Source organism: Pinus tabuliformis, chromosome 3_2 (genome assembly GCF_031772625.1).
Source record: "Pinus tabuliformis cultivar Carrire ecotype Pingquan chromosome 3_2, CPIR1, whole genome shotgun sequence".
Taxonomy (NCBI): domain Eukaryota; kingdom Viridiplantae; phylum Streptophyta; class Pinopsida; order Pinales; family Pinaceae; genus Pinus; species Pinus tabuliformis.
This window is the reverse complement of record NC_142302.1, coordinates 273,968,690-273,991,885: the sequence shown is the minus strand read 5'-3', so window position 1 is coordinate 273,991,885 and position 23,196 is coordinate 273,968,690.

Sequence of the window (23,196 nt, the reverse complement as noted above, 5' to 3'; positions counted from 1 at the left end):
CGGAATCAGGGTTAGGGTGCTCGATATGAAGAGGGCCAGAACTCGGGGTAGAAGAAGAAGGGGTGGCTTCTTTCTCTTTCCCAGCTGTCAGAGCAGGAGTTTGGTAATATTTTGATCTAGTAGCCACATTAATAGGTGTAATAATCATGAACACTTGAGATCTTGAGGAAGTAGAGGATTGAGGTTGGTCTACCATTTAGGTCTGCTGAGATGGAAATGGATCTTTTAGGACAGCTGGGGTCCCTTTGAGCAAACAACTAACTTTGGATCATCGAGGACAATCTTTGGTGTAGTGATCCTCCTCACAAATGAGGCAGGGATACTTAGGTTTCCATTGTCAAGATTCACCAGTAGACGATTTAGGGGGACCCTATTTTGGGGCATCAGCCTTACCTTTGCCTTTTCCTTTCTTCTTACCTTTTGAGGATTTGTCCACTCCAGTAGACTGGACAACATGGACCTCTGAGGTTTTACCAGGGCCAGGTGGATTTTGGGAAGAACTATTGGGAACAGTGTTTGAGACTGACTTCTATTTTGGAAGAAGATTTAGCAGGGGTCTGGGACACTAAACTAATGACTCCATCAACAGGAGGTGTAGCCTGCGACTTCGATGCCATGGGATTGGATGATGGTTGTGGAGCATCGGGTAATAACTCATACAAAGTGCCAGACTGAGAGTAAACAAGATCTAAGTACTGGGCATGAGCAATGGCTTGTTCTTCAGTAACACACCCACCCATAGCTATATCGTGAGCAATTGGGGCCACGAATGACTTAGTGAACCATTCGGTGAGCAACTGATCAACAATCTCGAATTTGATCAGGCGATGTCTATGTCTCCATTCATGGATGTGATGAGAGATGTGTGTCACAGTATCTTGTTTAAGCAATGCGAGCAAATAGTTGCTAGTTGCATAGTGAACCGACAGCTAGAAATTTGTCAGGAAAGCCATGGCTAAAGAGTAAAAGTCATGGCAAGTACTTCAAGGAAGCTAGATGTACCACTTGGCTACAGCACCTATGAGGGTTCGTTGGAAAAGACGGAGACAAATGGAATCGTCAACGTAAGAATTCGAAGAGCACCAGAGGTGATATATCATGACGTGGGATTGAGTATCTTCTCTTGATTTCCCATCAAATTTCAGACAATCGCTCGAGATCTTGGACGGAACCGGAGGCCAGTATGGCGAATGAAGAATTGGATCTTTCGTAAGGCACGACACATCTAGAAACTCTAGTGTGGCCAAGAATGGAAATTGAGTATTGAAAGGCATTGGAGGTCGGTAAACGGGTCCAAGTGGAGGAACCCATCCCTGCTAGTAAGGATTTTGGCCCCACAATGGGGAATTTTGGCCATATGGCATTTGATTCTGCCTCCATTGTGGGTTACCTTAACCATAGGGAGGATTTTGACCTTGAATACCTTGGAATTGTCCAGTCATTGGTTGCTGATAAGCAATGTACGGGTTAAGAGGTTGTTGAGCTTGGACATATGGGTATTGTACCTATTGTCCTTGAACATATGGGTGGTGAACCTGTTGTCCCTGAACAAGAGGATTTTGGACCTAGTGCCCTTGAGCATAAGGCTTATACACTTGTTGCCCTTGGACATAGGGATTATGTACTTGCTTCCCTTGACCAAAAGGATTATGTACTTGTTGACCTAGGACATTAGGATTTTGGGCCTGCTACTGTAGGACTTGACCCTAGCATTGCCCTTGCAAGGGTTGACCCTGCTGATATGTATATAAGTGTTGCTGCTGCCCGAGATGGTTTTGATGTTGCAAGGGTTGGCCCTGCGGCTGTAGAATTTGTCCCTGGGGCTACAGAGGTTGGCCTTGCGAGGACATGGGCTAGGAGGTTAACAAAGCATACTCCATCTGCTGTTGCACAGTTTGCTGCAATGGTTGCAAGGGTTGCCCCCGCTGTTGTGGTAGTTGACCTTGCTGCAGGATCATTTTCCCTTGCTGTTTTGCAGATAGCCCTTGCTGCAACAAAGGTTGCCCTTGCTGTAACAAAGGTTTCCCTTTTTGTTGGAGAGGCTGTCCTTATTGTTGCAAGGTTACTTAAACAGTGCCCAGAAAATTTCCGAACTGAATTGGGCCATAGCCAAGTGGATTTTGGGAAGAACTATTGGGAACAGTGTTTGAGACTGACTTCTATTTTGGAAGAAGATTTAGCAGGGGTCTGGGACATTAAACCAATGACTCCATCAACAGGAGGTGTAGCCTGCAACTTCGATGCCATGGGATTGGATGATGGCTGTGGAGCATCGGGTAATAACTCATACAAAGTGCCAGACTGAGATTAAACAAGATCTAAGTACTGGGCACGAGCAATGGCTTGTTCTTCAGTAATGCACCCACCCATAGCTATATCGTGAGCAATTGGGGCCACGAATGACTTAGTGAACCATTTGGTGAGCAACTGATCAATAATCTCGAATTTGATCAAGTGATGTCTATGTATCAATTCATGGATGTGATCAGAGATGTGTGTCATAGTATCTTGTTTAAGCAATGCGAGCAAATAGTTGCCAGTTTCATAGTGAACCGATAGCTAGAAATTCGTCAGGAAAGCCATGGCTAAAGAGTTAAAGTCATGGCAAGTACTTCGAGGAAGCTAGATGTACCACTTGGCTACAGCACCTATGAGGGTTCGTTGGAAAAGACGGAGACAAATGGAATCGTCAATGTCAGAATTCGAAGAGCACCAAAGGTGATATGTCATCACGTGGGCTTGAGTATCTTCTTTTGATTTCCCATCAAATTTCAGATAATCGCCCTGGGATCTTGGATGGAACCGGAGGCCAGTATGGCGAATGAAGAATTGGATCATTCGTAAGGCGAGACACATCTGGAAACTCTAGTGTGGCCAAGAATGGAAATTGAGTATTGAAAGGCGTTGGAGGTCGGTAAGAGGGTCCAAGTGGAGGAGCCCATCTCTGCTGGTAAGGGTTTTGGCCCCATAGTGGGAAATTTTGGCCATATGGCATTTGATTCTGCCCCCATTGTGGGTTACCTTGACCATAGGGAGGATTTTGACCTTGAATACCTTGGAATTGTCCAGTCATAGGTTGCTGATAAGAAACGTATGGGTTAAGAGGTTGTTGAGCTTGGACATATGGGTATTGTACCTATTGTCCTTGAACATACGGGTGGTGAACCTGTTGTCCCTGAACAAGAGGATTTTGGACCTAGTGCCCTTGAGCATAAGGCTTATACACTTGTTGCCCTTGGACATAGGGATTATGTACCTGCTGCCCTTGACCAAAAGGATTATGTACTTGTTGACCTAGGACATTAGGATTTTGGGCCTGCCACTGCAGGACTTGACCCTAGCATTACCCTTGCAAGGGTTGACCCTGCTAATATGTATATAAGTGTTGCTGCTGCCCGAGATGGTTTTGATGCTGCAAGGGTTGGCCCTGCAGCTGTAGAATTTCTCCCTGGGGCTGCAGAGGTTGGCCTTGCGAGGACATGGGCTAGGAGGTTAACAAAGCATACTCCATCTGCTGCTGCATAGTTTACTGCAACGGTTGCAAGGGTTGCCCCCACTGTTGTTGTAGTTGACCTTGCCGCAGGATCATTTTCCCTTGTTGTTTTGCAGATAGCCCTTGCTGCAACAAAGGTTGCCCTTGCTGTAACAAAGGTTTCCCTTTTTGTTGGAGAGGCTGTCCTTGTTGTTGCAAGGGTACTTAAACAGTGCCCAGAAAATTTCCGAACTGAATCTGGCCATAGCCACCTTGGAAATTGGATGAGCTAGGATGAACGTACTGCCCAGCCTGGGGGGCGTAAGGTGGGTGAACCATTCCTTGAGAACCATATGGGACTTAAGGAGTTTGGTATTGGACCTAAGCATTGTAAGGCTGTTGATACTGGACACTATTTGACCCAGACAGACCAACGAGATTTTGAGCCTATTGGTACTGGACATTGCTTGATCCAGCAGGATCAGTAGGGTTTTGAATAACGCCAGATGAAGGATGGTTCATACCAAGCATGTGATCTTGTGAGACACTCACATTGGTGGCACCTGACACCATAGAAACATTCAGATTCTTCCCCCCAAGCGGTGGCAGGCTTGGCCACTGACTGGAGGGATTAAAGAACTAACAGAGACATTCTTTGAGACCGCCGGTTGAACTGGATGGGTGACTAGGACAGACGATACAAGAGGGTTTAGAATGGTGGGTTGCACCAGGACTGAGGTAACGACCTGTTGGGAGGTCGAGTTCACAATGAACGGACCTGTAGTAGGCATGGCGTCGGATGCCCAAATAGGTTTATGGTAAAGTGATAAGGCACTAGGTGTACCTGAAACCAATTGTGCCAAGGACACATAATTAGGTGGAAATTCCCGATACACACTGATGGGAATGCTCCCTGTATAGGGGAAACCTTCAGGAGGAAAAGGATGTTCTTCCTCCTCGACAATGTGTGGAGTAGAAACTTCTGACTCATTCAGAGAGGTGACTGGAGCATTGCCTTTGGGTTCCATATCTGGGAACAAACGACGACGAACGACCGAAGAAGTACGAGGGGATAATTCCAAAGGAACACCCGGCTGATCGTACGAACTGTATGGATGCTGCAGTGATATCACAACAGGGTCAAACAAAGGATTCAGAGGATATATAACCAATCCAAGCTGACCGTCAGTGGTTGACGAACTCTCAGGAGTTTGAACAGGATTGTCTGGAGATTCCGGGCCAAAATCAGCAAGTGACCCAGTATCTAAAGTAGGTGGAGGATGAGATGACAAAGGTTGAATGCTTAGAACAATTCTGATTTAAACACCTTGGTCTCAAGTGACTCTGGTAATTCAGGAAATGGCTCCTCGAGCAATCTTTCAGACAAAGGAGAGGAAGAGGAACTACGTGAACCAGATGGTTCAACCACGATGACCTTATCTTAGTTAATAGGCAAAGAAAGAGATAAAATTCAAGGCTTTAAAATTTATTTAAGGGAAACTCACGATTTGGTCTAGAAAAGACTAACATGATGTTATAAGATCGTGGGCAATCAAGTTATTAAGACACATAAATAGACTGGTGCTCTTTCATTTTTTAAGAGTCGAGAAAGAAACAAAGATGACTCTATCACTTTCGATTGGAAACGAGCTCAAAAGGACAAGTGCTCGAATGATATTTTAAGTTTAATGAGTCAAAAAGATCAAATGACTGCTTTGGATGATCTAGGTAAAAAGGATTACCAAGCAATCGTGAACTGTAGAATACCTCCTGGTGAACCGAGAAGTATGAGCAGGCAATCTCCCCGAATGTTGTGTTCGGTGTATCATGTTTGCAAGGTGGCCGACTCGGCTTCATATGGATAAAGGATTGCAGCCTAGAGGAGTCTCCCGTTATATACTCGATGGTACGGAGAGAACAAATCTGTACTAATGTTGTCTAATGCCAAAGCTAACGACAGCTGCTAGGTTTAAAGACGCCGGAACACGTCTCTAGCCTAGACCTTCTAGATATGATCGTTAGATTTCAAATGCGCCTTAGGTTAATTGAGTTCATTTTAAAGTTTATCTTGAGTTATATCTCAGTTTTCAGGTCTTAACGATGTGACTCGAAAAACCCTAAATGAAACTAAATGAAACAAGACCCTTTCAATTCAATGAATTGTCTACACTAGAGAGGGTAGGAAACACACAATCAAATGCAAACAACCAAGCAACTGAAAGCAAAATGATTTTTCACTACTTCACTTTTTGAGAAAATAAACTAATGAAAAATACATTCCAATTCCTAATTTCCTAACAAGTACATTTCTAACAGTCCTTCTAAAAGAAAAAAGAGTTCTTTTTCTTTTCAAATGCCAATGCAATCCTAGTCTTTAATGATGTTGACTACCGTAGCATACTGATGCAACAAACTAGAATTTCATACTTTTTCATGAAACGACAAAATGAATTTTTCGCATACAACACTTCAATGAAAAAGTTTTTGAAACAATTAGCTCTTCAAGAAAATGAAAACGTGAAAAGAGAAACTTGTTTAGACTAATGAAACACCGACTTTACCAAAAACAAGACAAGCAATGTGATCCATGCTGGAAAAGAAATGTTTAGACAAGAAAACAAAAACTTTTCAAACTTGTGTAATGGAGGTCAAAGCTGTAACAGGACTGCAAATGAAATGCGAGTGAATGCACCAACAACTCGACTCACTGATTTCACAATCAGCTGAATGGATGAAAATCTAGATGACCCAGTGCCACTAACCACCCAATGACCCAAGGAATAAAGTGGAAATATGACAAACCAATAAGAAAACAAACCAAATGAAAAGCAACTTTCTAGTCAGGGAGAAAATGGTCTAAAAGGCTTACGGGGTCGAAATCATGAGAGCAAAACAAACTGGCCAAGATTGGGGACAAACCCTAATTTTCACTTACAGGCATTGGCGCAACTGCCTAACTGACAACAAGTGCCAGAGGGAGGTCGATGCGACTGTTTCTCAGCATATTGCACTGATCGGCGTGACTGTCAGCGAATTAAGCGTGCTAAGCGAGGGAGCTAAGAAAAAAATAAAAATAAATAACGCTAGGACCAAATTTGCTACTATGAATTTTAAACTTAGACTAGTAAGCAAAGGAAAACAAACAAAATGAAAGGGAAAAATTGGAACTTGAAAATTTCACACAAAACCATGAAATCTCAAACAAGACAAATAGAAGGATTGGCTCCCCAGTATGGTTGCCAATTTGTGGTGAAGTAAAATTATGAGTGTAGACACAAAAAATTCCTCTAACCCGATAATGGGTCTAGCCACAACCGATACATTCTATGGAATATTTCCTTAGGTTAGAACCAATTACGAGGGCCTACCTCTTAGTACACTTATCCCATTTGGTGATGACCTTGCTTGCTCGCTCTAGCTATCTCTCGTTTCACTCTTCAAACACCTGAAACAAATAAACAACAACAAACAACAACCGTGATAATAAAAAAATTGTAATTCAACCTACTTAACAAGTCAATAAAGATTAAGCCATGAACATGTAAGATGACACATCATGTAGGAAATCAACCAATAGTTGCATATATATTAAATAAAGAAGAGATTACAACCATTGTCTTGACGTTGTCGTTCTCTTCCGACAAAACCAGGTTCCCACACACTTCTGCTAGCATTCCATGATGGCCTCAAAAATGATAGTTTTAAGTCTCTTCCGTTTAGGCTTCACACTAAACCAAATTCACACTTCTCCCTCACACAACTAGAGAGCTACAACTATGAATAGCTTGCTGTTTACTCCAAAACTTAATTAGCACTAGCACACCAAGATTAACACTAGCTTGTGCTTGGTAGAAAGGGAGGTTTATATAGCATGAATGGATGGGAGATGGATCATATTATCATGGGAGAAGGTCTTATCTCTTGAGATAGTTCCATCCTTATAGGGGAAAGGAGCCCAAACTGACATCCTCAACCCCATCCGGCCAAACCATTTACTAGACTTCTGTTACGAAGCTTCTAGAGCTAGAAGCTTTGGCTCTTTATTTAAAAACTTTCCATAAGAGGACCAATGTGACTAGAACAAAGATTAGTCACTTCGGTTGGCACTAGGGACAATGTTAATTCCTGCACATCAGCGTGAGGAGGACAAGGGTCATTAGCGCCGGTCTTGTAAACTGGGAAAAACAGAAGATTTTGGGGAAATGGTGCAAAAGGGAATTGTTTTGCTCATGAAGAGGGACATAATGGGAGTTTCTTCATGAAGGGAGAGAATTTAGGGTTCACTGTAGAGGTCCTCCAGGATCAAGGAACGAGAAGTACAGGGACAGTGACAAAATGTTGTGTAACAGTCCCCCACGGGATCCTTCATGAAATTCTTTGATCATTATTTTGGCTTCATTTTCTAATAAGAAATTTAATAATATGCCTTTCGGGTCTTTCCAAGATAAATAATACCCAAAATAAAGTATTTAACATATTTTACCCTTAAAAATTGGGCATAGGCTTTATTTTTGCCCCGTGGTAGATTCTGTAGTATGTAAATGATATTAGTATACTATGAACAATCTTTGAAATGGTCATCCACTTTAACCATTGACTCATCCTCTAGAAAATCTGATAATTGCATAATTAAATTCACACCAAAAGTGTCAAGATTTGTTTTAGTCATTAGTCTAGCTAAACCCTGTCCTTTGATTAATTTGGTAGGCTTAATTTCCAAATCAAATTCTAGCATCTTAGGAATCCACTTCCTCCTCCTGCCATCACTATTAGGCTGGATCAAAATACTTTTTATTGCAACATTTGGTACATAGGAAATCACATGACAATGCAGTATGAAGACACTGAAATCTTTGAGTGATTTAATCAATGCATATGCTTGTTTGTCCATTATGTTTTATTTCAGTTCAACATCTTTCAATTCCTTAGTAAAAAAGGAAATGGGTTGTTCCTAACCTTCCCCATTCTTCTGAAGTAAAACACCAAAGATGGTGTGCTTAGAAGCAAATGAAAAAATTACAAAATCTTTAGAGAAATATGGACTAATGAGTAAAGGAGCTTGACCTAAAGCCATTTTGATATCACTAAAGGATGTCTTTGCTTGTTCAATCCATTTAATATCATTTCCTTTCTTAAGCATATTTGACATCACTTTCAAAATTTCTGCAAAATTTGGGATAAATCTTCTTAGAAAAATTACTTTACCTAGAAATGACTGCACTTCTTTCCTGTTTCCTGGCTATTGAATTTTTATTACTGTCTCTCGACTGGGATCTATTTGAATGCCCTCCTTTGATACTATGTGACCCAACAATGTCCCCCAATGACATTTTTGAATACATAAATGTGCCCCATGGCATGGTGAATTTAGTTTTGTCCTGATATTTTGGATTAAACAAGATTTGATTATATCCATAAAACCCATCCAGCATGGAAATCCTTTCTGAGCCAACCACTTTTTGCAAAATTTGTTCCATTTTTGATAAATCATAATTATCATTCAATGAAACTTTATTCAAATTTCTGAAAATCCACGCACAGACATATTTCCCTGCTCTTTGTCCTCACTGGCACCAAGTTTTCTATCCAATTTGAAAATCTCAGTGGGATGATGATTTTTGCAACCAACAATCTCTTCACCTATTTTTTAATCAGAGACAACATGTTTGGATTGATCCTTCTTAACTTCTATTCAAAGGGATTCTCATTTTCCTTGAGTGGTATAGTGTGTTGGATGACAGTTTTTTCATAGACTTTTAAGTCCTCATATCTCCAAGAAAATACATCTGCAAACTCCTTTAACAATTATACATACTTTAGCTTCTACTCTGGTTTCAAAGTGTTAGAAACTTTGACCATCTTTGGATTATCTTCAGTTCCCAAATTGTAGTATTCCATCTCCCCATCACTTGGAAGGATTCTAGGCTTAACTGCCACATCATTTGAATCAAATAATCTCTTTAAAGGAACTAAACCTTTAGGGATTATATTATTTCTTAACTAAATTATATCCTGTCCAACGACAATATTCAAGAAGAATTTTGTTTCAGTATCTTTCTTAGTGGTCTCATCTTCATCTTTGTCAATTGGAGTGTTAATAAATTCATCAGTTCTTTCAAGAAATATTCTAATTCGTTGGTCATCTTCAAAAACCCTCCAATGCCTAGTATTGTCCAGGATAGAAGGCCTATGTCTTGCATTGATCTCATATCTTTCATTAGGATAAATATGAATTCTAAATGCACTAGTAGTTGTTGCTAAAGAGTCTGCAATTCCATTTTCTTCTCTAGGGACAAGAGAGATTTCATATTTAGGGAAAAAATGTGAAAACAAATCCCATACCTCATTCCGGTAAGCTCTCATCCTTGGGTGCCTGGTTTGATAAGTGCCTTTGAATTGGTTCACAATTAGCTCTGAATCTCCAAAAATATGAATTTTCTTTGCTTTCTGCTCTCTTAACAGATTCAACCCAATAATCAGAGCTTCATATTTTGCCACGTAATTTGTACTGTCAAAATACAATTTGTATGAATGTAATTGACTGGTACAATCTGGAGGAACAATCCAAATTCCTGCCCTAGAACCCTTCTCACAAGTGGAGCCATCAAAATACAAATTCCAGACTTCATCTGAAAATGTTTGAACCTGTTTTTGTTGAACATTGACGTCAACCTATTATGATACCTCCTCATCAACACATAAATCATAGAATAAAATTTGTGATCCCATCCCTGTATCTACTGCATAAATGGGATGATTATTTGGTGAGTTCTGCTGCTTACCATATAGGTTGTTTGGACTTATCTATATAACCTTTTTAACTCACCAAACAATGGGAATGATGCATAAGACATGTCCATTTGCAATGTTCCTCCTAATATTGCTGCCAAAGACCAAGACAATAACATGCTGAATCTAGCTAGAATATCTGCTACCACTATGTCCATCATTACACTTTTGGCAGGTATCTGTGCCAAAGTTACAACTAGATATTTTATCAACCCTAAACATTTTACTTTTCTGGAATCAAATGAGAATAGGTCATTGTAAGGTCTGGTAATTTGAGGTCCTAGATGGTCCATGATTGACTTAGGCATCATGCTATGCGAAGCTCCAGAGTCTTACATAGCATTATGACAGATCACATCATGTATGTTTAGACTTACATAGAATGGGGGAACACCATCATTTATACTAGTAACATGTGGACAAAAAACAAATTCAGGAGCAACATCATTTAAATTTAGGGAATCCTATGAGTTTATATTAACCTAATCACTCTTTGAAACTTTAACCATTGTAAAGATTATTTTTGTGTATTGTTCATTTCTTAAAAGTTTAGCAAAAGGAATGGATACTTTCAACTTACTAATTTCACTTTCCAAATTGAAAGTTGAGGGTGTTTTTTCCAATTCTTTAATCTCATTCTTAGCTTCTTCCTCTTTTCTTGCACTGTCTTTCTTAGGCTCCTCTGGTCTCTTCAATATTTCCTTCCTTGAATCGTCTTGTTGTTCAGATGTTGTCTTTTGTGACAGAGTCTTAATAGGAACAACCTAGCCTTTGAGATTGTACTACCTCAGAAAATCTGCTACTGAATTGTTATAACCTTTTTGATAAAGTACTAAATCATAGATGTGAATTCTATATTTTCTCCTGAGCACCTGGAAGAAATATCATGCTCCTCCTTGGTAGAAAACACTTGTGTTTCTTTATCATCAAAACATCCAATCTAATGATCTTCTTCCTTAGTGACATCCTCATCAACAAACCCCTCTAGAATATGAAGTTGAACTTCAGCTTGCTAATATTCAGGACCCTTCTGCTCTCTTAGGGGATATTGAGCACCTTGAGGTTTCCTGAAATTCGGATTTCTCACTTGACGTTGATTTTCAGCCCTGGAAGGAGTTAGCTTATCAACCAACTTTTCCATCTTCTTCAACATCACATCAAATTTCACATAGAGTGAAGAAGATGATTCTTATTTGAACACCACTCTCCTCTCAATTTTCATTGTTTTCCTTCTTGGTCAACAAATTGTCTTCTACTCCAATTAAATTACTATGCATTTCTTCTAAAGTGACAATATTTCTCTCCTAGAGTTGATAAGCCATTTTGGCATCAAAACTACCAGGATAATGCAACGAGGACAATCCATGGGGAGGTTTTATCTCAGTTGGAATTGAATTGTAAATTCTATTAAATATAGCTATGAATTCTTGAATTGTCTCATCTGGATTCTTTTTTAAACCTTCATATTTAGTTAAAATCTACAGGGGATTTTTCTTCACCTCCCACCTGGCAAGAAATAGTTGTTCAAATGGCTAGAAAGTATTGATACTTGCTGCAGGTAAGGATCTAAACCATATCTTTATCTCTCCTAATAGACTTTGTGGAAAAGGTATCAATTTAACGTCCTCATAGTCAACCTCCTCTAAATCAATAAAATCATTAAGCTTGTCTACATTCTGTTGAGATGTGACAAGTCCAGTGCCATCAAACTAGATCAAGCGTTATCCATAATTCAAGGGGAGGTCATGTATCAGAACTTGAAGGTTTAAAGGTGCATATCTAGCAAGCATAGTTCCGGGAGATGAAATTAAACTGACAATAGGAGTTTGGACAATAGATGTCAAGGGCATTGAGAATGTTGTGGTAACAGTTGATAAAATGCGATTATGGACACCCACAGAAAACAAAGGAGTGGTTGAAGAAAATAAAGATGGAATGAAATAAGGAAAGGTTGAAGACTTAGCCACAACTACCTGGAGTTCATGGACCTTCTGTTCTAATTTATGAAAATGAGACCAAATCTCGAAATCTTGTGGTAATAGCTCTAATTCTGGGATGACAGAACTAGGGATAAATTTTTTAAAATTTGTTTGGTGAACGAAAGTGTCTAGAAGATTACTTTCGGACTTAGATTTGAGTAAATTAATTTCAAAATTAATATCTAACTACGATTCATTAATAAATTCAACCTTTGTAGGTAGAGAATAATACATTTCTAAGCAAATAATACCTAATTCCTTTGGAGCTTTCTTCCTGAACAATTTTTTCGGGATTGACAAAATAAAGGGTGGATTCAGATCAAGGTTCCTCTAAGTATGAACGCCTCTGTGAGCCAGAACTTTGTCAATAACAAAACTTCAGATTACAACGTGGATTTGCCATTGCAAACAACTTTCATCTAAATCTCTGTTTTCCCTTAGAGATATGATCTAAAGCAATAAAATCGTTTGGGTAAATATGCCTTTCGCTCCTCGGAAAAGGTGCCAAAATGTTATCTCTTAGATAAAACCCTATCCATGGGAAAAAATCTAAGGTAAGCTTGAACCTCTTTGAGGTTGAAAGCTTGCCCTTCAACCTGGAGAGGGATCTCTCCCTAAAATCAACTACTCAAGGTCACTGTAGTAGAAGGCTTACAATTGAGTCCTATGGCCAGACTTTCTAAGAATGACTGAGTTTGGTTAGACTATGTGAAAATTCCACCATTGGGCAGGGAGTCTGACCCAATCAAGTTTCATATAATTACAGTTTCTATGAGAAACAAAACAAAAGAAGGATAGTGATAATTCCTTTGAAACTTTAAGGAATTTGGAAGAAAATGAAGGAAATTAGTGTAATGGTTAAGTGAACAACATTTACTAAATGCCTGAGAAAAAAGAAAAAATAGCATAAACATATGAATCCCAATTTCAAACACTTAGTATTTCAAACATGAGGAAATATAAAACAAAGAAAGACAGACAGGGAATCATAACACAAGAATTTCTATAAACTTCTCATGGAGACTATTTTCATTAAGATCTGTTCAATAATACACAAAGAATGCTATATCTCAAATAAAATCCAACCATTTCTTCTTCTATAGTCTTTGCTTATATAGATAATACAATAATTGAAATAGGTTTGTAGCTCAAAATTAATTACAATAATCCAATAATAGCAGTATAAATCTCTTAGGTACATTCATCTTAAAATATCTTTAAACATATAAAGTTTTCAAATCAAAACAACTTGCTGAAATCTATGCTAAAAATGGGGCTGAGAAAATGTATCATGTTTATGCTTCCCTCGCTGTAGATTAAGCCTTATCATCCTTCAAAAATGAACTTCTATTGTAGCTCCTACCGTCTTGGGTATCCCTGCTGCAATTCATTGATAATTCCATTGTCAATCCTTTAGCTGTCGGAACTGATGATTCTGCTGATGGGCCGACTGTCAGTGTTTTCTTTCAGACTATTTTTCCAAAATCCATTTACAATGAAAATGTCAACACTTCTCTGCAAAATGCACTAATAATGATAATATCATCACTCCTCTACACCTTTATGTGCTTATATGATGGCAACTGCTTGATAAAAAATTTGTTGGAAATAATACTGAGAGGGGGGGTGAATCAGTATTATCAGATCAATCAAACCTTTTCAATGCTCAGAAACATATACGCTACTTCAGTTAAGTAAAACAGCGTGTACACGCTACTGTGACTAAATAAAACAGCGTATAAGCAGAAAACTCATAACTTAGTTAGCTTATTCTTCAGTTAAGTTCATCAGGACATTATTCAGCACATTAACAGTAAGCAGATGCAGTATAACAGAACGGATCAAAAGTCACACACATGAACACCAAGATATAAGGTGGAAACCCAATGTGGGTGAAAACCACCTGCTGCAAGTTATCTCTATCTTTCTTTAAGAAACTTCAGTTTACAATCTTTTGTACTGGTGCAGCCTTATACCAGTACGCAGGCTACAACCTGCAGAAGGCTACAACCTTCTCTCGTTCTCCAAACTTCCTTGGAAGGGAGCTCCAACCCCCTTTGTTCTTGTACTAGCCAAGATACTAGTACGTAGGTGCTGACCTACAATCTTCTTTTCTTCAGGTATCACCTTTCATACATTTTCAGACTTGAATATTCCTGAAGCACAACATTACAATCTGAAGACCACAATTCATTCAATTTCCACAACAGATCATTGAAGCATAAAACAACCAAACTCTGAATCACTGAACCACTGAACCCTGTCAATCACCAGTTATCAGAACACAGAGCAGACTACAGAACTCTGCAATAACTGTCAGACCCCACTGTAAACCCAAAAACAAGCTTCAAAAGATATACGCTACTTCAAGGAGCCAAACCCGCGTATACACGCTCTTTTACCGAAGCCAACCTGCGTACAGATCTAAAAATAAACTTTCTCAATTTGCAGCTGTACCAGACATTAGTTAGACCCAGAACATAGCATTGCGACAATATGCAGATCTAGAAATAAGCATAATCAACCATATCATGATAGTGCATTTCAAACCATTAGATCCCGATCTATCCTTAGATCTAGTCTTCCATCAACCAATGTGATCTCTCCTTGGCTTAGATCAAGCAACCCAGCACCTGCAAATCAGATCTCTTTCACTCTTAGATATTCAAGCCCTTGTCAAAAGATGATTTTGCCTAATGATCTTCTTCTCCTTATATAGTCTTAGGCCTAGCTCAATACCAAGAGCCAAAACCATAGTAACACAATACCATCAACTTCAAAACTAGGGATCGACACGCCCGTCGAGACACAATGGTCCGAAATCATAGGCACAACTTCCAAGGACTAACCACCATGGACCAAAGGAACCTTTCCACATACACGCGCTTTTTATGAATCTAACTAACGTGTACACGCGACTTGGGCTTAACGAAACGGCGTGTATGAGCTTCCTTGGCATGCTGTACTGAGATCTGTCTTCTGATTAAGATGCCATCACTTGTACCAACCTCTGAGCACTTGTACCATCCTCTGAGTGAGTTGCCATCAAGGACAACACTTGAATCATAATGCCAACAATCTCCCCCTTTGGACTTGATGGCAACCACCACACCAAGTCACTCTCCCCCTTTGACATCAAGAGCAAAGGGCTGTGCTCCCCCTGAGGACATGCTGATACCTCTGCTTGGCTGTGCTGACTCGTGCTCCCCCTGACAGTAGGCCAGATCTGAAAAAGATGTTCTTCAACAAGAGCCAAGATTTATACACCATAAGGGACCTTCCTATCACCAAAAGACTCAATACATACATCCATACTCCCTACCAAGAGGGGACATATCAGAAACAACCAATTATATTACAGCATTCATCCCAGGCATAGTGGGGAAACCAACATAGGCCGTTACATGACCTTGACACCATAAAAGAGATATGACAAGAGAGATACATGACATAGAGACAACAGATCTAGACCAAGACTTAGGAAAGACACCAGCAACATCTGATAAACATCTTGTTAGATCAGCAACCAGAATTTCTTTCTGAGCTCCTTCTCCTGAAACCAACAACCAAAACATCTGAATGCCAACAATGCTTTATGAGACTTTTGAGCTGCTCCCCCTGAACCTGTGCCTGTTGCACTCCCTGAAACTGTGCCTGAAGAATTCTGACATTCCTATTGCTTTTCAGAACTTCAGAGTTTTCCCTTGCTGTTCAGAACTTCATATACGCGTTTTATCCTGTATAAAACAGCGTATGTACGCGGATATTCTTTCTGCAACAAGCGTCCAGCATACACGCGACTTACCCACCATAAATCAGCGTGTATACGCTCATATCCCTTCCGTAACCTGCGTATACCAACTTTTCTGTAGAACAAACAATCTTCAACAACAGGATGAAGCATCAACTACTCCCAGCTTTTGTCTGAGATATTCAAAAGTTTCCCTGGGCAGTGGTTTTGTGAGAATATCAGCAACTTGCTCCTTAGAAGGAACATACTCCAACTTGACCTTCTGCTCAAGCACTTGTTCCCGAAGAAAATGGTACTTGATTGGTATGTGCTTGGTCTTTGAGTGCATGACAGGATTCTTTGAAATGCTGATTGCACTTGTATTATCACATAAGATAGAGACAGGTGGAGTGCAAGTGATTTGAAAGTCCTGCAAGGTCTGCATCATCCAAAGAAGTTGTGTGCAACAAGATGCTGCAGCCACATATTCTGCTTCAGCTGTAGATAAGGCAATCGAACTTTGTTTCTTGCTGAACCAAGATACTAATCTAGAACCCATGAAGAAAGCACCTCCACTTGTGCTTTTCCTATCATCCACACTTCCAGCCCAATCTGCATCTGTGTAAGCATGAAGAGTGAGATCAGTATTTCTAGGATACCATAAGCCATAGTTTTGGGTCCCTTGAAGATATTTGAAGATTCTTTTGACTGCCTGAAGATGAGTTTCCTTTGGGTTGGCTTGAAATCTTCCAACCATTCCTACTGCATGTGTAATATCTGGTCGAGTACCTGTCAAATAAAGCAAACTCCCAATCATGGATCTATAAGTGGGTTGGTGAACTGCTGCTGATTCATCATTTGCACTGAGGCTGCATCCTGTAACCATGGGTGTACATACTGGTTTTGACTCTTCCATGCCATACTTCTTCAAGATCTGCTTGAGGTATTTGGTTTGAGACAAGAAGATACCTCCTTCATTTTGTTGGATTTGCAATCCAAGAAAATATGTCAATTCTCCAAGAAGTGACATTTCGAATTCTTTCTGCATAACCAAGGCAAAGTTTTGACTCATGGTCTCTTCATTGCTGCCAAAAATAATATCATCTACATAAACAACAAGGATTAGCAATTTGTTATTTTCAACTTTTATATAGAGATTGCTATCTGCTGATCCTTTTGAAAAGCCTTGTTGGTGAAGATATTTGTCCAAGCGATAGTACCAAGCCCTTGGAGCTTGTTTGAGCCCATAGAGTGCCTTTTTCAATCTGCATACAAGGTTTGGATCATTTCCAAGAATGAACCCATCTGGCTGCTCAATATATACTTCTTCTTCTAAGTCTCCATTTAGGAAGGCTGATTTCACGTCCATTTGAAATACCTTGAAGTTTTGAAAGCTTGAGAGAGCAAGGAACATTCGGATGGCCTCTAGTCTTGCCACAGGAGCAAAGGTCTCTTCAAAATCTATTCCTTCTTGCTGTGCATACCCTTTACAAACAAGTCTGGCCTTGTTTCTAATTACTTCTCCATTTTCATTTAACTTATTCTTGAAGACCCATTTTGTTCCTATTACATTCTTATCTTTTGGTCTAGGAACTAATTCCCAAGTGTTGTTCCTTTCGATTTGCTCAAGTTCTTCATCCATTGCTTTGACCCAACATTCATCTTTGCATGCTTCTTTCACATTTTGTGGTTCAATGGAGGAGAGTAGAGCCAAGTAGCTTGAAGCTTCTGCAAGTGTCCTTCTTGTTTGTACTCCTGCTTCTTTCTGCCCCACAATCTGAGTTTCTGGATGATTCTTTTGGACATATCTGGATGGAGTCTTCTCTTCTATTCTTGTCTGCTCCTCTGGTTCTTCTTGAGATTCTTCTTCTTCATCATTTCGCCTTTGAGAGTAACCTTCATCTTCTTCAATGTCTTCATGATGAACTTGCCTAGGAATATATCCCTTCTCATCAACCACTATATCAATACTGTCAACAATTCTGCCAAGTCTTTTATTGTAGCACTTGTATGCTTTGCTATGTGGAGAATAACCAAGAAGAATGCCCTCATCTGCTCTAGGTTCAAGTTTGCCAAGTTGCTCATCAGTATTCTTAATATAACATTTGCTCCCAAAGATTTTGAAATGCTTCACGGAAGGAGTTTTACCACTCCAAAGCTCATGAGGTGTTTGAGTGCTGTTTACTCGGACATTTGTTTTGTTAAGAATGATAACAGCAGCATGTGCAGCTTCACCCCAGAAGGTTGCAGGAGTACCTGATTCATCGAGCATAGCACGAGCCATTTGTTGGATAGTTCTGTTCATTCTTTCCACAACCCCATTTTGCTGAGGAGTTCTAGCTGTAGAGAATTCTCTTCTTATCCCATGTTCATCGCAGAAATCGAAAAATTCATTTGATGTGAACTCCCCACCTCTGTCAGATCTGAGGCACTTAATTTTGTGTCCTGATTCATTTTCAGCCAATGCTTTGAAGGATTTGAATTTTTCGAATGCTTCATCTTTGTGCTTCATAAGCCCTAACCAAACAAACCTTGAGAAATCATCAATGAATAATATCAGATATTCTTCTCCTCGAGGTGTCCTTTTCCTAAATGGACCACATACATCTGTATGGACTAGCTCAAGAGGCAAGCTAGCTGATCCTTCCTTTTCTGGAAAGTTAGTTCTGGTTTGCTTTCCAAACTGACAAGATTTGCATATAGTGTTGTCTGGAATTTTGATATCTGGAAGATCGCGAACTGCCTGATATTTGCATGCTTTTCTTATTTGTGAGAAGCTTAGATGTCCCAACCTTCGATGCCATAGCCAGTGCTCTTCATCCTTGCTAAGATAGCATTGTTGTTGTCCTTCTTCAAATATGTACAGATTATTTGGAGTTCTTTTGCCTTTGAGAACTGTTTTACCTGTATCAAGATCACGAACAAGACATCCATTCGATCTGAAAATAACCTCGGTTTTTTGATCACACATCTGACTGACACTTAGAAGATTATGCTTCAATCCATCAACATACAAAACATTTCCAGCCTTGACCTTTTCTTTCAAAGGAGCAATACCTTTTCCTTTTATAGTTGCAGGAGTATCATTTCCAAAAGAAACTTTCTTTCCCTTTTCTAAAGTAGAATAAGATTCAAGTTTTTCTTTATCACCTGTCATATGTTTCGAACATCCACTGTCAATGTACCATAGATTTTCCTGTCCTTCTGCATAAAACGCTATCCCACATCTTTCTGTCTGAGGTTCTTTTATTCTCCATTTTTTGGTGCTCGTGGCTTGTTCCTTTTTCTCCTGAAACCTGCTCCTGCATTCAGATTCTTTATGACCAAAATTATTGCAAATAGAACATTCAACTTCATTTTCAAGAACCGAAAAGTTGTTATAGGTCCTCTTTGTAATCCCTGTCATACTTCTTTGTTTTTGAGCTTCCCTAGTCATGATTGTTTTATATGCAACACATTGAGCTGCTTTGTGACCAAAGTTATGGCAAGAAAAGCATTGTCCATTGAAGAAGCTTCTGCGGTTATTGAATCTACCAGCCAACTGATTGTAATTTCTATTTTCATCTATTCTTGTGCCAAACTGAGAAGATTTTACCTGTGGTTGGTTGTAGCTTTTGTTCACCCTTAAGAAGGATTGTCCCTGATAGTTTCTGTTTGTAATTCGTCCCTGCTTTACCTGATTATCTTCATTGTTCTTCTGCTCATTTCTTCTTGCTGCATCAAGATAATTCTTTGAGGTGGATGCTTTAGAGGTTTCTCCATTATAGCCCAAACCTGTCTTGTTTAGAGGAGACCGCTGCACATTGATAATCTCATCCAAAGTTTCAGATCCTTTGACAAACTTAAGATTAATAGCTTTTGTTTTCTCAATTTCTTTTCTGAGACCAACAATTTCACCTTCTAGTTTTTCAAGATGTTTTTCCTTTTCATCAATTTGAAATTGCAAAGTATCAATGATCACACTCTTTTCTTCTATGCATCTCTTGAGTCTAGTAATTTCATTATAGAGATTATCCACATCTACAGCATCCTCATAATCATCATCTTCAAATGCCATTAATAGCTTATATTTATTACCTTGTTCATCTTCATCACTGTTTGATAAGCCATCACTATCTTCATGGGTGTAGTAGCTTTTCTTATTTGCACTTTGTTTCTTATTCCATCTAGCAGGTTCTTTTCCTTTATCTTTATTAGGACATTTTGCAGCATAATGACCTACTCTTCCACAAGCAAAGCATTTGAAAGGTAGCTTACCTCTGAACCTTCCAGCACCCCTTTGAAGATTTCTAACAAAATTTGATTCTTCTTCCTCTTCTTCTGGAACATGGCTTGCCTCATAGTAATCTTCTTTTCCTGATGCCTTAAAAGCAGCTTCCCTTCTGTCTGATGGACCTCCCTTTCTCATTTCATAAGCAGTTAGAATTCCATGTAACTGAGACATAGTGAGAACTTTGAGATTTTCCTTTTCTTCTATTGCAGATACTTTAGATTCAAACTTGGGGGATAATGATCTTAGAATCTTTGAAACTACTATAGTCTCTTTTATTTCTTCACCCAAATTTTTCATACAATTAACAATCTCATCTACCCGAAGAAAATAATTTGCCACACTTTCATCATTATACATCTTGAGAGTCTCATATTGAATCCTGAGAGTTTGAAGTTTAGCTTCCTTTACCTGTTCATCTCCTTCATAGCTAGTGATCATTTTGTCCCATATCTCTTTTGCTGATTTGAAGTGCATGACCTTCATGAATTCTGTTTGGGATATACTTCCTAATAGAGTACTGACTGCTTTTGCATTTGTTTCATATGTCTTTTTCTCAGCTGGATCTGTAGGAGTAACTGAAGGAAAAGCATAGCCTGTTTCTACAATGTTCCAAACTTCTGTACCAAGAGATTGAAGATATGCAGTAACTCTTACCTTCCAATAATTGAAATTTGTTCCATCAAAAACCGGTGGCCTGATTGATGCTTCTTTCTCGTAGTTGCTCATGATGAATGATCTACCTTCAAGCGATCAAGCTTCCCTGAAGGACCTGCTCTGATACCAATTGTTGGAAATAATACTGAGAGGGGGGGTGAATCAGTATTATCAGATCAATCAAACCTTTTCAATGCTCAGAAACATATACGCTACTTCAGTTAAGTAAAACAGCGTGTACACGCTACTGTGACTAAATAAAACAGCGTATAAGCAGAAAACTCATAACTTAGTTAGCTTATTCTTCAGTTAAGTTCATCAGGACATTATTCAGCACATTAACAGTAAGCAGATGCAGTATAACAGAACGGATCAAAAGTCACACACATGAACACCAAGATATAAGGTGGAAACCCAATGTGGGTGAAAACCACCTGCTGCAAGTTATCTCTATCTTTCTTTAAGAAACTTCAGTTTACAATCTTTTGTACTGGTGCAGCCTTATACCAGTACGCAGGCTACAACCTGCAGAAGGCTACAACCTTCTCTCGTTCTCCAAACTTCCTTGGAAGGGAGCTCCAACCCCCTTTGTTCTTGTACTAGCCAAGATACTAGTACGTAGGTGCTGACCTACAATCTTCTTTTCTTCAGGTATCACCTTTCATACATTTTCAGACTTGAATATTCCTGAAGCACAACATTACAATCTGAAGACCACAATTCATTCAATTTCCACAACAGATCATTGAAGCATAAAACAACCAAACTCTGAATCACTGAACCACTGAACCCTGTCAATCACCAGTTATCAGAACACAGAGCAGACTACAGAACTCTGCAATAACTGTCAGACCCCACTGTAAACCCAAAAACAAGCTTCAAAAGATATACGCTACTTCAAGGAGCCAAACCCGCGTATACACGCTCTTTTACCGAAGCCAACCTGCGTACAGATCTAAAAATAAACTTTCTCAATTTGCAGCTGTACCAGACATTAGTTAGACCCAGAACATAGCATTGCGACAATATGCAGATCTAGAAATAAGCATAATCAACCATATCATGATAGTGCATTTCAAACCATTAGATCCCGATCTATCCTTAGATCTAGTCTTCCATCAACCAATGTGATCTCTCCTTGGCTTAGATCAAGCAACCCAGCACCTGCAAATCAGATCTCTTTCACTCTTAGATATTCAAGCCCTTGTCAAAAGATGATTTTGCCTAATGATCTTCTTCTCCTTATATAGTCTTAGGCCTAGCTCAATACCAAGAGCCAAAACCATAGTAACACAATACCATCAACTTCAAAACTAGGGATCGACACGCCCGTCGAGACACAATGGTCCGAAATCATAGGCACAACTTCCAAGGACTAACCACCATGGACCAAAGGAACCTTTCCACATACACGCGCTTTTTATGAATCGAACTAGCGTGTACACGCGACTTGGGCTTAACGAAACGGCGTGTATGAGCTTCCTTGGCATGCTGTACTGAGATCTGTCTTCTGATTAAGATGCCATCACTTGTACCAACCTCTGAGCACTTGTACCATCCTCTGAGTGAGTTGCCATCAAGGACAACACTTGAATCATAATGCCAACAAAATTCACTTTGATAGCGAAATATCAAAACTCAGAAAGATGGCTACTAGCCTCTCAGCTGAGGGTATTGGCTGCTTCCAATAAGACGCCCCCCTTATCCATTCTCTACCTCTTTCTCTCTCTAGTTTCCATGGGGATTTCCTTCTTGGTTACCTTTGTTTTCTTTGACCCCTTTGAACTTGCAACTTTCCCTTTTTTTATAATGAGGTCTTTTAGTGGAACATTGTCCATGTCTATGAACTCTTTGGCAATGTTAGGGTTTTTCTTCAACTTTGTATTCTATCTAAATTTGTTTAAGGGCCTAGTGTGAGGTATTTTACTCCCTTTGAACATTTCAAATAGGGTGGGTTCTTTTTCTTTTTCAGTTGGAATTTCTGCATCAGGGGGTTTAGGCTTAGCCTCTTTCCTTTGGTTTTCTTTTGTGGTTGGATTTCTACAAGGTAACCTTCACTAGGTGGATTTTTAGCATGAGCGAAACTCATAGTAGGAGGATCATCAGCAGACTATATTTTCCTAAGCCTATCACTTCTTCTAGAATAGACCTTGGGTACTTTTGGAACAAAAGGTGAGGTTTTTTCTTCCTTCTTTGGCTTTTGGTTTACACAATGGGGTTTCCCTGAGAGAAGCTTCCTACCTGAGGGTTTTTGGTACCCTTCTTCCTTCCTCATTTAGACTTAGGGGGTTAGGCTTGA